Raw genomic sequence first — 15,716 nt, forward strand, 5'->3', positions numbered from 1 at the left:
TTGAGGCAAAAGACTTGCCTCCAGATGTATCATCACAGAAAGCTGAACTCATTGCACTAACGAGAGCTCTAGAATCTAGCGGGGGGAAGAAAGAAAACATATGGACTAATTCTAAGTATGCCTTCAGTGTTGTGCATGCCCACGGAGCTATTTGGAAGGAACGTGGCCTGTCGACTGCTCAAGGTAATGAGGTTAAGCATGCTAAACAAATTCTTGCACTTTTACAGAGCATTTGGAAGCCTACGGAAGTGGCTATCATGCATTGCAAGGGTCATCAAAAAGGGAAAACAGCCCCCGAACTGGGAAATCGTTTTGCTGACGAAACAGCCAGGGGGATTGCAGAAAAAGGCATTTTTGCAGTGGTACCACAGAAAGAGATAGATTTGTCATCATTTACCCCAAAATACGATCAGAGGGATCACAAATTAATTAAGTTCCTTAAGGCTGAAATCAAAGAAGGTGGGTGGGCTGTTACCCCGGTAGGACAAGTCATAGTTCCACCCCAGATCCTTCTGGAAATAGCCCAACGAGAGCATGAAAGTACCCACTAGGGAACAGAAAATCTTTTAAAACATTTGAGGAAAGTAGTGATAGGGAGAGGGATGACTGATATTGTACAATCTGTAACAAGCAAGTGTGAAACCTGCTGTAAAAACAACCCTGACACAAGCAAGAGAGTTGTGTTAGGAGTGACAAAGACAGGAGATCTCCCGGGAGATTATTGGCAAATAGATTTTGCTGAGATGCCACGCAAAGAGGGATGCAGGTATATACTGGTACTGGTTGACACCTTCAGTGGATGGCCTGAGGCGTTCCCCTGTCGCACCAACACAGCAAAAGAAGTAGTGAAAGCTTTGCTCAATCATATAATACCAAGATTTGGGGTTCCTTTGGGAATGTCATCAGATAGGAGACCACATTTTGTTGCAACAGTGGTTGGGGAAGTTAGCAGGATTTTGGGACTTATCTGAGACCTGCACACACCATACAGGCCCCAGGCAAGTGGCAAAGTTGAAGGCATGAATGAGACCCTCAAAACCCAGATTTGCAAGATTTGTCAAGAGACATCCATGACATGGGTTCAAGCCCTGCCTATAGCCTTGCTGAGAGTCCGCATACAGCCAAGGAGAAGGGACAACATCAGTCCCTATGAAATATTATATGGCAGGCCATACCAGGTTCCACATATCCCGAGGGAAATTCATATGAGAGGTAAAAATGATTTGCAAAAGTATTTAATGGCTCTGAGTTCCACTTTGCAGAAGCTCCAGAGATTCGTCGCGTTATCCAAACCAATAGGATTGTATTACAGCTGGTGGTGGGGTCCGTGGCTGTGACCCAGGAAGAGGTGACCGGTCCGGGGAGATGGTCCCAAAAGGAATCGCCTTCCCGAGGTCCGGTGTCTTCCTCTCAGCTGCTGGCAGAGGAGCCCTTGCAGAAGCTGTCAGCTCTTTAGTGATTATCAGCTCGTGATTCCAGCTCAGCTCTGCAGGGCTGCCTCTAGGCCAAACCAGACCAGAGAGAGACGAGAAGACCCGTGTGGCTGGTTCCGCACAAAGGTAGCTTTATTGTGGGTTCCCTCCGGCGAAGGGAAGGCCAGGGACGAGTTCTCTCTTCCACAGAGGCGAGCTGGTCTTCCTTTATAGGGATACAGGGGATCAGCAAGGGGACCAATGGATTACAGAGGGTCTGGGATAGACCAATGGGTTACAGAATGATCTGCATAGGGTATCCCAAAGGATTGTGGGTCTACTTTTCCTCACCATGACTCAAAAGTCCTTTCCAGGGAGTCCTGCTGGGCGGTTGCGAAATCTCTTATCTCAGCAGACATCCCTCCAGGGCAGTGGCTGGGCATATCCCACAGGATTGGACACACCTGCTCACCCATTCCAGCCTGGAGACTGGGTCTACATCAAGTGGTGGGACAGCGACCCCTTGCAAGCCAATTGGAGGGGACCATTCCAAGTTTTGCTGACCACTTTTACTGCGGTCAAGGTTGCTGGCAAGGGACCGTGGATTCACTACTCCAGGGTGAAGAAAGCTTCTGCTCCCGAAATCACCAAGAAGACAGAGACTGAGACAAATCAGAAAGATGCAGTTTAAACTGTTTTTTACATGTTTGCTGTTTGCCCAACTGGTAACCATGGTTCAGGGTTCACCCCATGATTTGCATAAGAATGTGGTCCAAAATGTGTCCAAAGTTCTTAATAAGAGCGATTGCTGGATCTGTACTCAGTTACCACCCCTAGATGGGTGGGGTCACTGGCCATTGATTGGCATTTTAATAGAAGAATTAAGAAAGATTTAGATTAAATTTGGAAAAGAACTCAATTTCTACATGAAGTAGCTTCTAGAAATAACACCTTAAAATTTGATCATATTTTTGATACCCTCACCTCATGGTTACCAAACTGGGCCTGGGTAAAAGAAATATTCATCATAGCTGTAATTGTAGTTATTATCTGTGTAATTGCCTGTGGAGCAGCCGGTTGTGTAAACCGTTCTGCGAGTAAAAAATAGAGTAGAGACTAGACAAGATAGAGCTTTGTTAGTCTCTAAAAGGGGGGAAATGATGCCATGAAGATTTTTGCCTTTTCTTTTATACCCCTGTTATACCTTTTTACAACTTCTGTATTCCTAGTGCTTTTTGCCTACATTCTTGGACTTGTGTAGTGGTTTGGTCCAAAATACTCATTACTGTTTATCTGTTGTGAGATAAGAATTAGGAGAAATGCAAAGCAGGCACCAAACTTGAAAGAATATAAAGAAGTTTATTAACAGACCTAAAAGAGGGAGAAAAGAAAAAAAAAATTATACCACCTTCAGAACTCTCCTCCTCCCCCCACCTTCCTCCCTTCTCCCACTGACAATGTGAAAAGACAACCCATAAGATGTTCAGTCTGTTTACCACTGCCATAATAACCTTGTTCAGTCCATTTAGAAAGAGAAGTCTCTTCTTGCTCATGCTATGAAAACAGTATCACAACGAGACAGCCGCCCACTTCCAAATATTGTTCAGTCCATTTAGGAAGAGGAGTCTCTCTGCCTGCATGTGAGTCCCTTCCCCCGACTTGCAGCTTGTTCAAGGTCACACACAGATAGCAATTGGTTTTCCCACGTTCGAGGGTCCACTCTTGAAGTTTTTTGGGGTACAATTTTAAGGTTGAGCCGTTCAGAAACAAAAACAGAGGCCCTTCTCCTTCCCTGGGAGCAAAGGGTCTTCCTCATCTTCATTGTTGGGACTATCTCTGGGAGCATCTCTAGGGACTGAGGTTTTCTCCTTTCCCATTTGGAGCAAAAGTCCTCATCTGGTTCATCTCTAGGGACTGAGGTTTTCTCCTTTCCCATTTGGAGCAAAAGTCCTCATCTGGTCCATCTCTCCCTGTCCAAACTTCTCATGAAATTACAGCTGCGTCAGCATCTGCCTATCTCAGCGCAGGTGCTTTTGCTCACGAGTTGAACACTCCACCCCCCATATCTTCATGGAATTACAACGGGATACTCTGATATATCATAGCTTCACAACAGAATTTCAGCTTTAAGCATCTCCTTTCTCTCTTCCCTAGGGTTTTCAGCTCTTCACAGCAATAAAAGGGTTAATCTCACCTCGGCCTTGCAGCTTTGCAGCTGGAATGTTGAATCTTTCTTATCACAGTGGAGAGGGGGGAGAGCCAAGCCACTCCGGCTGCCCACGGCAAGGCAGTGGGGGGGGTTCCACGGCTGGAACAGGTCCATGGCTCCAGGATGGCCGTGGCCCGGCCCGGCCTGGCCCGAGCAGGGCCTGGCCAGGCCCGCTGACTCCCACACGGGGCCCGCAGCCACCTGTCCCAGCGCCGGAAACGAGAGAGAGCTTGGAGGGGGAGTTTGCCTATTCTTAAATGTGGATCACAGAGGTGATCACAACTTTAAGTGGCTTAGAGAATTGTCCATATTCAAACTGGGCAGCTGATAGGTTCTATCAGTTCCCAGAGGAAACTGTAAGCACCCCTTAGCAAGGACATCCCTTCCGGGACTATGCTTGCTAACCTATGACAACTTGTTTGTCAAGCTAAGAGACTAAACATTTTAGAAGCTTCATAGCTAGGGATCAGTGTGCCCCAGACCCCAAGGTCCTCTCCAGAACACATTCTGTAAACCAAGATAGAACCATCCAGAGGAAGGTTCCTTGGGGAGGGGGGCTCACTTGAGCCTCTCGTTGGGGAATCTTTGATAGATATGCTAATTAGTAAAACCTATAATGTTATACCCGATGTTGGGGGGGGGAGACTCGGTGGGGTGCATCTCGATGCATATGACCTGGACGTGTACACCTAAGGATCCTTACAATAAATACCAAGGTAAAATCCTTTTTCCCCTTCTAACCGTGTCTGACTCTTGATTTTAAGACCAGGAAAAGGCATCATTAGAATATATTTGTTTGGGCATTAAGCTGAGGTGTTGGGGTCCCTCCCCCGCCGTGTAGCCCTGGGAGAGGGGCCCTGAGGGCACAGACACGGGGCTTCCCTGCCCCTGCTCAGCCTCGTTCCCATTGGTTGGTTTGTGTTCCCTGCGCGGGCAGAAGGACCCTTGGGCCCGTGACTGGAACAGTTCCTCAGCAGAGCCCCGGCCATGCGGCTGGAGAAATAAACATCTCTGAAACAGCTACCTAGAATCTGTCTGTCTATATATATTTCTTTCCCACGGGACTCCTGGTTTGATATATGCGTGTTGCAGGATCCCCACTGCAACAAATGGTGGAGATTTGTGAGCAGAACGATCCCCGATCCCTAAGCAACTGATTTGTGTGAGTAAACCCTGGAAACTTTGGATTCCTCTTCTTGGTTTTGCTTTGCTATTCCGTATCTAAACTATGGAGGAACAGTGGGAAGACTCTTGGCTCTCCGAGCCACATATGGACATTTATCTTAAACTTAAAATGATTCTTGAACAACGATTTGTAAATTTTAGCTTGATTCAAGCTCAGAAAGAACCGAAACACTTCCTGGCATGGTTGTTTAAGAACTTTTTCTATGTTTCTTGGGATTTAATTCTTACCAAGGGCTTTTGGAAAACCGTTTGGACACAGTTAATATTTGAGTCAAAATATATGCCGATGGAAGAATATTTTCGTGAATATTATTTAGTTACCGAGACTGCTGAGCAATGTCAGCTGTGTCCTGGCGAAGGGAAGCCTGGCTCAGGGACCGTGCGGCCCAGGCCACGTGCACCGAGCGCTCTCCGAGCAGCAGCGAGGCAGTTCCCGCGCGCGGGCGGAGCCACGCGAGCCGCAGCGTCGGTGGCGGAGCGAGGAGCGGCGGGACCCGGCGGTGCCCGCCCGGTCCTGTGCAGCGCGTGGTGGAGCGAGCCCCGTGAACGCCCGACTGAGAGGGGAGGCGCGCGGGCGGCGGCGGGCGGCGATGGCGGTGGAACGGAGCCGCGCCCAGCCGAGACGCGCGCTGGAGCAGGGCGCGGGGGGGTCATCGCTCGGGGGCCCGGCCGAGACGTGGGTGCAGCGCCCGGCATTGGCAGCGAAGCTGCGACCAGAGGAGGCGACGCGCGGAGAACTGAGCGGCGCGGCCCGGCCCGGCCCGCGCAGCCCCGAACGCGACCCCGGGAAGAGCGCGCAGGCACCAGCAGCCCCGACAATTCCAACACGGGAGCGACCGAAGGAGAGAGCAAAGACGCAGCGAGACAGAAAACAGCAGCCACTCGGAAAAAGGAAAAGACCATAGAAACTAAGATCTTAGGGATAGTAAAATGGTATAATGTTAAGCAAAATTATGGTTTTATAACAAGGTGTGACAACCAGCAAGACATATTCGTGCATAGAACTGCTATTAAAAAGAATAACCCTGAAAAATGCATCCCAAGCTTGGGAGATGGAGAGGTGGTGGAATTTAATATTGTACTAGGGAGAAAAGGGTTACAAGCATCGCAGGTCACTGGGCCTGATGGTGTTCCTGTAAAAGGCAGTATATATGCAAAAAATCGTAGTCATGTTAGACAGTATCTCTATTGTAAGTCCCCCCTACAGTCTCCCTTTCCTAATCCCACCTTTCCCTTTTACCCTATGTCCTATTACCCCCAGTGTATTCCCAATCCGTTTTTTCATCCATGATTTCCCTCACAAAACCATGCTTTTGCCAATTGTTTCCCCAAAAATCCCTTTCCAATGCCGAGTGGGGGATGAAAAGGGGGAGGGAAGAAGTTAAACCCTCTCCTGCCTCAGTTTCCCCACAAAGCATGCTCAGAGAATTCTGTCTCCCTTCTGTCAGCCTTAAGATGTTCCAGAGAATCTGTTTGGACATTTAAAGACTCAGGAGGGTGGCTTGTTTTGTTTTGAAACTGTTCTTGTTATGTTTATCCAGTTGTTTTCATTCTCCTTTTATTAAAATAAAACGGGTGAGGTGTTGGGGTCCCTCCCCCGCCGTGTAGCCCTGGGAGAGGGGCCCTGAGGGCACAGACACGGGGCTTCCCTGCCCCTGCTCAGCCTCGTTCCCATTGGTTGGTTTGTGTTCCCTGCGCGGGCAGAAGGACCCTTGGGCCCGTGACTGGAACAGTTCCTCAGCAGAGCCCCGGCCATGCGGCTGGAGAAATAAACATCTCTGAAACAGCTAGCAAGAATCTGTCTGTCCATATATATTTCCTTTCCACGGGACTCCTGGTTTGATATATGCGTGTTGCAGGATCCCCACTGCAACATTAAGCCGACGATATGGAATAAGGGGTGGAATGTCCTGGGGTGACTGTATGATACTGTATTCCCTATCATCTTCCCTATGCCAGACATGAGTTTTGTACCTTTAAGAGACGGGGGGGAAACCAGTGGAATTCCTTCTGCATTTTGTGTTCAAAAATACAGATAACTTGCTGGCTCTTCTCCTCAGGACTAGGCCCTCTGCAGCAGGCAAGAGTGGCATTCTCTTGCTTTTTAGCTAGCATCTTGTTCTTTAGCTAAAGCACTGAGTTTCCTGGGACTTTGGCTTCTTCTCTTCTCAACTGTTCAGCAACACCAGAACATCACCGGGAGGCCCTACACCATGGCCCGGAGGGGCCCACGCTGAACCCCAGCTCCAGAGAGGAGAGGGCCACATCCACAGAAAGGACTTTGAAATCTTCCCAGGTCTTCTCCACAGTGAGAGGTTTTATTATTTAACATGATTCATTCTTTTTTTCTGTGCCTGTGTGCACTTTGCTTGTTAAATAAATAGGGTTTTTTTTCACTTTCCTCTGAGGAATTTCTTTCTGAACCTGGTGGGGGAGGGGCTGCTGAAATCTGCCTTCTAACAGAGGGAAGTTCATTTTGGACGTTTTCCTCCAAATTTGTCTCAAACCAAGACACCTGGATAAATACATAGTTTTTTCCAAAACTAAATAAATGCATGCATTTTTTCAATATACTCTATTGCTTGATTTTCAGTACTTTCAAATCTATTAATTAATTTAAAAAATTTTAAAAATTAACTCCTCCCTTTCCCTGCCTACCTCTCTTTGCCTGCTGCTTCTCCCCATCCAGTGGCTAAAATGACTTTTGAGTGTGATGTTTTCAAAAAGCATGAAAACTGCCACTTTACTCGACATGTCTCTCCCTTTAAAGTTATATCTATAAATCCAGTTTTGCCCTATTTGGATGAAAGGGCTCTCAATAATGTTGTTCCTATTTTGTTGCTAGTGGTGGGGCTGAAATGCAAAACCTTCTTCCAAACAGCATTTCACGGACTCTGCCAGCTAGCTCTGACCCTACATTTGCGATAGTCATATGTTTTATTTCCATCCTCTCTAACACACCCTCCAACTGACCTCACTTGGGTTCTGAGTTTGTTTCATAATATCTAAAAGGCAATCTTTTTTTTCAGGCTGTTCATTCAAGTTACTCTTATGCCCTTTGGTTTGTCCAATTGGAGTGGAAATTACTCCAGTTTTGGAAAAGACTGAGAGCTAATTGTGAATTAAAAAACTGTCTCAATCTTGTTCGTAGTTGTGTGTTGGATTTCAGGAATGTCTTCTTTAGTTACTACTTATACACATATTTCTTGCAGTTCTCTGTATTTCAGACTGCATTGTATTATGTGATGACAAATAATGGTGGAGCTCTAGTCCATGCATTATAAAATATCTTGGGATGTGTTTCCTGTCCAAAATCAAAAGCAGAATATAGGATATAATTTTATTTGCATTATCAATGACCTATGAATTTTCTGCTTTCACACAAGTCTTGTGTAGCTACTAGATGCGGCTGCCAAAGCAGTTACAATAGATGTTTAGTCTCTATAATGGATGCCTGAATAGCCCTGGCTTTGTTAGACGCTGAGTAACTTCAGGCTGCTGAGAGAATAGGAAGGCAGTGACTGAATTGTTAGTATAATTTCTGATGCAAGAGATGTTCATTGAGCTTGAGTAAGGAGAATTGCAAAACAAGTTTGCAAAATTTAAATGTTATTACAAGTATCCCCTAAAATGTGCTGGTAGTAATAGAACTGTAGAATTCATCAAGTACTATACATAGTACTTTAATTTCAGCAACTTTTTGAAGCTAGAATATTTAAAATCTGTTTTCATTCCAGCCAAACAAAAATTTTTACTGAAGTAATTAGCCTTGCAGAAGGATAAAGTCATGAATGTAACAAAGCTAGTCATTTCCGTCTTCTGGGGTTCAGTGTTGTTGTGGTTTGACGCTGACCAAATGCCAGGCACCCACGAAGGCTGTTCCCTCAGAAAAAAATTAACAAAGGGCTCATGAGTTGAGATGAGGACTGGGAGAAAAACACTCTAAGGGCAAAACAGGTTCAAATTTAAAGGTATAAAGTAAATTTATTATTAACAGAGTCAGAGGATAATGAGAAGTAAAATAAGCCTTTAAAACACCTTTTTCCCCCCTCAGCCCCCTCCCTCTTTTCCACCGACACAGCAGGGAGACAGGGAGTGGGGGATTTTGGTCAGTTCATCACCCGAGATCTTTTTCAGTTCTCTTAGGGAGAGGAGTCTTTTTTATGCTATGCCGTGAATCCTTCCCACGGGCAAAACAGTCTTCCCAGAACTGCTGTGGTGTTACAGTGCGGATACTGCAACACGTGTATCAGACAACGAGGCCCGTGGAAAAGAAATATATATGGACCGATTCCTGATAGATGTTTCAGAGATGTTTATTTCTCCAGCCGCATGGCCGGGATCTGCCGAGGAACTGAGGCAATCACGGGACCCGAGGGTCCTTGCCCGTGCCGGGGAACACAAAACAACCAATGGGGAATGAGGCTGACCAGGGGCTAGGGAAACCCCATGTCTCCCCCCCAGGGCCCCTCTCCCAGGACCACATGGCAGGGGGGGAAGGGACCCCGACACTGTGGCATGGGTAGCTTGTCCACAGGGTGCAGTCTTCTAAGGATAGGCTGCTCTAGTTTGGAAGCAAGGGCCCTCTTTTTCTATCTTTGGAAGCAGGAGCCTTCTCTTTCTCTTCAGGTCTCCCAGTGGATCACAGCTTCTTCTGGCATCCACCAGTTCCAGCGTGAGCACTTTTCCCATAGGCTGCGAGTGAATCTCTGCATCCCCTGTGGCCTTCATGGATTACAGGGGGACAGTTTGTTTCACTATAGTCCTCACTATGGCTTGCAGATGAATTTTGGCTCCGAATCTTGGAGTACCTCCTCCCCCTCCTTCTCCACTGACCTTAGTGCCACCATCTTGTTCTTTCTTACATGTCCTCACTTCCTCCTCTTCTCTATCTAGAAGAAAAACTGCTGCCTGTAGGTATCATTGTCAATTTATTGCACCAGTGTCGACCAAGGCATCATATTTTTGTGGTTCTGATGTGCCAGGCCAATGAATCAACACAGTCCAAAAGACACAGTTTTCCCTGGCCTCTACCTGGCTAGAGACAGGGCTGCTCTAGTCCTGGTTATCCTTCTTTCCCTGGGCATACATTTTAGAGGTTCCTTCAAGGGGACCAGATATGTCATCTTCTCTTCCATCATGTCTTGCAGTTCGGCTATGGGCAACTGGAGCTACTTCCTTTTTGGTGGAACTTCCTCTCTGAGTCTTGCGCTCCTTCAATTCACGCACTTGTTGGGCCAAAGCAGCAGTGGGTTTTCCATCCCACCTCCTCATGTTTTCCACACTATCACACAGGAAGACTCACAGCTCACTTCGTGGGGTATACCCTCTCTCTCTAGCTGGGGGACGTCTGCATCTGGTAACAGAACCTCTGATCTGTACTCCTGAGATTTGGAGAAAGTTCTCTCTAATCTCCTTCTTGAGTTCGTGGTGATTCTCCTCCGTCTTATCTTCCACTTTCTGCAGACGTGTTTCCACAGCAGCAATTCTTGCATGTGTTGAGCCATGCACGGCATCTGCTTATGCTCAGAGCTTTTTCACCATATCACGCACGGTCTCATCCCCGTCATCCTGCTCCATCATTGCTACAGCAGAAGCTTATTCTTGTGGCCCAAGTCGTATGAGTTTTTGCCACATCACTGGTGTAATTCTTACCCTGTCTGAACTCCTCAATCCTGGGTCATCTGTGTAGACAATCTCTACCACTGCTCGTTCTCTCAAGTGTTGGATCCCTTGTTCTATGGTCTTCCATGGGGTTTGATGCATATAGAAATCATCTGAGCATAGGTATCTTTCCCTCACACTTCTCAAGAGTCGTGTCCAGAGACTGAGGTTCAGGCCACCTTACTATCACTTGGTCGGTAGCCAGATCATGTGACAGGCATCCCAAATGCCTCGCTTCAGTGCCATCCAGAATTATATTATCGCCTGCAGCTTCCCAAATATGGACCATCCAACTTAATGTAGATTCATTAGACCGTCAGGGGTAGTCCTTTCTTAGGCCATGAAGGTCCTTCATGGACATGGACTCAATAATGATTTCTGGTTCTGAGTCAGTTTCTGGCTTTGAGGATCCTTCACCCGCATCATCATCATCTTTCATTGGGCGATTGACTTTGTGTTTCTGTTTTCTTCTCGTAACAGGAGCAACTGTCATTGGCTTAGGCTCCCTGTCTGGTTTGGCTGCAGCCTGAGTGACTAGGGTATCTGCTGATTTATCTTCCTGCCCCTCTGCCTTTATCTGCTGCCCTACAGTATCTGGCAGTCTGCAATAAGCATATGCCAAGGCCCAGCATATTGCAATGAGCTTTTTCCCATTAGAACTGTCATTGCATTTCTCTTTCAGATATTTCCCCACCTCAGCTGGGTTCTGAATTTGTTCAGGGGGGAAATTCCAGACTATTGGGTCAGAGAATTCCTTCAGGGTTTGGCCCATATCCTGCCATTCCCCACACTACTCAGGATTTTCCATGCCTGGGTCAGGTGTCTCATCAGTCACCCTGGAAATCTGAACTCTCATTCTAGACCAGCTGCAAACCATATAGAGGAAGCTTACCAGATAAAATACCAGGAGGGTGGTCTCTTTAACATCCAGGGGAAACTGAACATTCTCAAAAGGTGATGTACCAGATTTAAAGGGGAAGAAGGAGATGAAAGGCTGGGAAACCCCAGCCTCTCCTCCTCCTCTGACAAACTGAGTGCAATTACTAATAAACCCCCAAAACAGGCTACTGAAACTAGGATGGAGACTAGGACGGAAAAACAACAGATCATACAGATTTTGAACAACCCCCAGCAGCTCTTTTAACTTCCTATAAATCATTATCAGCGAGCACAGCAAAATAGAAACCCAGATTCGTGCCCCTGCTCTGTAAAAGTTACATAGCAAGGACAAAATTGGTGCTATCTGTGGATAGGCAAACAGGCCTAGGGACCAGAAAGACATTAATACCTCAAACCAGAGAGACATTATGAACTCAACCAACATGGTGACTACTGACTGTTTTGCCCCAATAAAAAGTAATTAAAACCAAAATGTAATTATCACAGTGTAGTAGGTTGAAACATAGTTGATAGGCAAGGTGCTGAGCCAATAGCGCTTTTGTGATTTGCATATTTAAAATGGCATGCTGGTGCGGGAATTTCTCTTTCTTGGTTCCTGTTTCCAGAGGCCGGGCGGAGGCTCTCGGCCTGTCTCGGGCCCGGGCCGGGCCCCTTGCCCCCTTCCTCTCCCCTGCCGCAGTGGCAGGGGCCCCCAGGTCACTGCGAGGGAACCCACCAGGAGCCGCAGGCAGTTAAGCAGCCATGAACTGCCGCACAGCTCAAACCACCCAGCGCAGCTTCTGGGGACCGGTGGGTCTTCCACTCCCTCTCCACATGGCTGGCGCGGCCCTGTGCAGACCTGGTGGGAGCTGGTGGAGTCTCTCTGCAGCCAGCACAGCTTGTACCGAACCGAAGACAACACCATGCAGCCAGCAGCATACAAGGGAGCGAGGCTTTCTCCAATGTATAAGCCTGAACAAGATCAATTCCTTAACATGGCAGCTCCAAGGTCAGAAAGAAAGGGGAAGTAGGTCACATGGGACGGAACCAGGGTGGCAGCAGGGAAAAAGAGGCGGAGGCACTTTGGCACGTAGCTTAAAAATGCTTTTTGCACATCGTGGTGAAAACTGTAATATCACACACTGTTTGTCTCTTAATCCATTTGAAGTACATGGGGGAATGGAGTATTCATGTGCAGCTTGTGAAGATATGAGAAATGCCTATGCCAGGCTATATAGAAGCAGTGAAAGGCTTTTAGAGATTTTGAAGAAGAGAACCTTTGTTTTCTGGCCAGAATAACTCATCCTTAAAAAGACCCTATGTTTCTGGGCCCATGACTGTAGTATGAATAGACTGTGAGATTTTCATGGGAGAGATGTTTTTCCACCTCAGCAGATTTTTTTCCAGGCGGGACAGTTGCTGGTGACAGTTTGGAAACCACATTAAAGCGGAAGAAACTCTTTTTCCTTAATATTGGAGAGACTTTTTAAGAACTGCAACACTGACCAAATCCCATGTTTTGTTTTTCCCTTGTGTGGTTTTGGTAGGAAGGAGGAGGTGCTGGAGGAGAGGGGAGTTTGCATTAGTTTCTTATTATTTCTTTTTATTTTTAATTCTGTTAGCAATAAACTTTTCTTCATACAGCAACTGTTTAAGCCTGAACTTGACTTGCCTTGCAGTTTTCCAGTTTTCCTCAATAATCTTTATTTTCCCATTGCAATAAATGAGTAAATGATAAATGTTGTCTTTTGCATATATGATTATAACATTTATAAGTGATGATGTACTATGTAGAAATAGTGTTAAGGTAAAATGTAGTTAAGTAGAAACGAGATTAAGGTAAATTGTAACTTCAAAATAGTTGTAATATGTTAAGAAATGTATTAATAAACACATGGTAATAAATGTCTTTTGAGTTGAGAAACTACAGAGCCAGGAACCAAGTTATCTTAGAGAAACAAAGAAGATAAACCACATGTATTAGCGCAGTAAATATTACTGTATCCTGCAGCCGTAGGGAGGAGGAGAAAAATCCAGCAGGCAGGAATTGTGCAGCAAGATTGATTGATTTAATTATTTTACAAACTCTTTTATAGACTTTTTTCTTCATAGTCTAATTGGACAAAGGATCAGCCACCCCCTGTGTGGATTGGCTAGAAATCCTAAACATCCATTGTCAAAATATTTTTCTACTGTACCATAAACATAGTTCTACAAGGTCACAGGTGTTCATGGTTTACAGAACTTCTGCTAATCTCTTCATGAGAGAGAAAAGTATCCCACAGCTTAGAAAGCAGCAGGAAAATTCCTTGCTAACAGCATTTTTGTATCCACACGCATGCATCCCAGGAAGACTGTTATCTCATCAAAACTCACACCTCCCAAGGAAACTGTCAGCTACAAATTAGGCTGGAGACGGGGGAGGCACCAGAGAGAGGGTGCCTGTCTTCAATTCTGAAGCTATCCAGAGGACCGAAGCAGCATCGTGCTGGCAGAAGGGGCAGAAACCAGAGGAGGGGAAAGTTGAGTGAAGTGTAAATTACTTTCTGGGCTTAATGAATATGTAACAGTTTAAGAGAGTACTTAAGTCCACAGTAAAATGAATGGATCGCACCTCTGGCAATATTGCTAAGTGCCCCAGCGCTATGATATATCTTTGTTCTACTAATAAATGTTCAATATTATATTGCTAAAAATTTAGCTTTTGAATTCATTTTTTTCAATGGTGACCCCTTGTGATAATCTCCACTAAGACCTGCTTTCTTGCTGGGAAAGAGGGACGCCTCTAACAGCATTCTGTAGCCCAGGAGGACAGTGGGCACTAGCAGGCAGTAATTGGAAACACGTCCTAAATCGTGGAACAAGGCAAATTTTTTTTTTTTCTCTTTTTTTCTTTCTTTTTGAGCTCAGCTCCCTTGAGGAGAACCGCGGTATATCGCCCATAATTCTTGTACGTATGAAGACCCGAACAAGAGAGGACGACCCTGGTAAGTCTTGTCTGGGGGGTGTGAAGGGGGATTGAATGGTGTGTGCATGAGATGAGGACTGGAGAGTCCAGATCCTTGAAGTGAGTGTGGAGCTCTTTTAACTGCGTTTTCATTTTCTCGTGAAAGACATGACCGGTGACCAAGTGAAGCGAAAGAAACATGCTGAATGATCCCCCGAAATGATTCCTTAGGAGTTAAACACCTTGGTAGAATCCGCAAACAGGAATTCTTAGGAGTTGAACGCCTTGGTAGGAATTCTAGGGTTAAAACCCATAGGGGTAGGGACTCCTTGGTAAGGGAGCAATTTCCTGGACGGTCCACTGGGAAATCTGATTAAAATTACCTAAAACAGAGGGATTTTGGCTTTGTTGTGCAGATTTATTGGTAGTTCGGTTTTTGAGTTTAGTTCTGTTCATTTGGCCTGGTGGTATAAGATTCATTGGTGGTTTTATTATTGGTAGACCAGTGTTATTGGTGGTTCAATTCTGTTTGGCTTGGGTTCAGCTTGTAGAATAAAGTTTTTTTTTGTTTTGTTTGGTCTGGGGTTTTTGTTGTTGTTTTTGGTTTGGTTGGTTGTTTTTTTGTTTTGTTTTGTTTTTTTGGTAGTTCAGTCTTCTTATCTGAGGGAGAGAAAACTGTTTAAGAAGGTAAACACAAGATTAATAAAGGTGTATAAGAGATAGAGTAACAGGTGGGAAGTTAAACAACATGGGACAAAAAGCAAGTAAGACAAATCCCAAGAAAAACAAAAAAGTGTTAGATGTTATACCACCTGATAGCCCACTGGGGGTTCTGATAAAGTACTGGGATGAATCTAGTATTACTAAGGGAAAACATAAAGTTAAAATTACAAACTTCTGTATGATGGTATGGGCAGAAAGAAAAATTAGGTCTGATAATCTACGTTGGCCAAAATATGGTTCATGTGAGGGTTGGATGTGCCAAGCATTAAATGTATATGTTAACAGAAAGAAGCCTTATAATCTGGAAGAATGTGAATATGCGGCATGTTGGAGGGGATCAGAGGTAAAACCCACAACAATTCTAAAAGTAGAGGAGGATAAAACAAAGCTGGGGGGAAGTAATTGGGAACCTTTAGAACATCTCCCTCCACCTTATAATCCCCCTCCTGGGGAGGCTCCACTACAAGAGGGACCTCTGCCACAGGGAGAGGAAGCCCCACTTAGGGTAGAAAACCCCCAGCCATGCCGCCGAGTTACACGCTCAAGAATAATAGAATAAAGGGGAGAGGAAAAGTTGTTTCCTTTAAGAGAGGTTCCTCTGGGGGGTGCACAGGGAGGAATTGGGTTTGTAAATGTTCCCTTAAACTCTACAGAGGTAAGAAGTTTTTAAAAAGAGATGAAAGCATTGTTAGAAGAT

This window comes from Corvus moneduloides, chromosome W, assembly GCF_009650955.1.
Source record: "Corvus moneduloides isolate bCorMon1 chromosome W, bCorMon1.pri, whole genome shotgun sequence".
Taxonomy (NCBI): Eukaryota; Metazoa; Chordata; class Aves; order Passeriformes; family Corvidae; genus Corvus; species Corvus moneduloides.